Source organism: Echinops telfairi, unplaced genomic scaffold, assembly GCF_000313985.2.
Source record: "Echinops telfairi isolate 266 unplaced genomic scaffold, ASM31398v2 ScPeMD7_6;HRSCAF=24_1, whole genome shotgun sequence".
Lineage (NCBI taxonomy): Eukaryota > Metazoa > Chordata > Mammalia > Afrosoricida > Tenrecidae > Echinops > Echinops telfairi.
The window spans coordinates 21,215,556-21,216,911 of record NW_022103903.1 but is presented as its reverse complement, the minus strand read 5'-3'; positions in this window follow the sequence as shown (position 1 = coordinate 21,216,911).

Here is a 1,356-nt window from a genome sequence, read left to right as displayed (position 1 = left end):
CATCTCATAATATGGAGGGAGTTGGAAACATTTATGCTAAGTCAAGTTAGTCAATCACAAAATGGCAAATATTGTATGATTCCACTAATATAAGGATAAACACCAAAATGAAGGTAGGCTTCTGTTCTCAGGTCATGCACTCTTCTAATCTGGTCTCCCAAGCAACAAAGTAGAGAATCTGCCTAAGTGTTCATGTACCAGATATCACCCCATTTTTATGCACATCTTAAAAAGCACATCAACAGAGGATATCTCACATCATTTGGGAGTCAGTTTGTCAGTTTCTCAAGATGCGGGGAGAGGGAGAATTGCTGCCATATAACATTGTGCTAAGGTCACCTCAAATCAGCAGACATCCCTACAAGAGTGATTAGAGAACCTTGCTGGAAATTCAGGTCAAGATGGGAGAGGGAAGTATATCTATTTCAGAGATGACTATTATATACTTTTGTTGGTGGGTAAAGTGGGTGGAACAATCTCCCATTGATTAGGGAAAAAGACTAATAATACTTACATGGAATCCAATGGTGAAAATATGACTGGTACTATGTTCCTAACTGAACAATTTGGACTTAGTTTCTGTCCAGCCCTTGGTGACTCAGGCAATGTGCTATAGACTACTGGGACTTTAGACTCTGTCCTTTCGAGGCACACAACATCTTTCATAGGCCACAGCAGTGGTGATTCCATGAGGGTAGGGAGAAGGCGGGGAAAGAAGGGGAAGACGTGGGGAACTGATTACAATGACATATAACTACCCCTCCCCCCTTCCCCAGGGGAGTAAACAGCAGTAATGTGGATGAAAGGAGACAACGGGTGGCATAAGATATGAAAATAATAATGATTTATAATTTATCAGGGGTCCATGAGGGTGGGAAGGGGAGGGAGGAAGGAAAAAAAAGAGGAGTTGATACCAAGGCTTAAACAGAAAGAAAAACTTTTGAAATTGATGATGGTAACATGTGTAAATGTGCCTGATACAATTGATTGTTATAAGAGGTATAAAAGCCCCCAATAAAATGATTTCTAAATTTAAAAAAGTCCAAATAATACTAAGTCCAAATAAGAAGAATTAGATGAGGAAACCCCACTAAGTGAACTGGGATTTACCTCAAATTCATCTGTAGCAGATTTAAGGAACTGACACACTACCTTGCATATCAAGCTGAACTGCCTAGTGCGAGAAGAAGCAGATGGCAGGTCTCCCAAAATTATGGAATTGGTGGTTACTGGACTTTGATTTAGATCTCTTGCTTTGAGGGTACCCAATTAATGGTGGAATGGGACTACTGTATATTTACTATGTTATACTCTCCTTGATTTTTTTTATTACTTGTCTGGTAGGTATGGATTTAG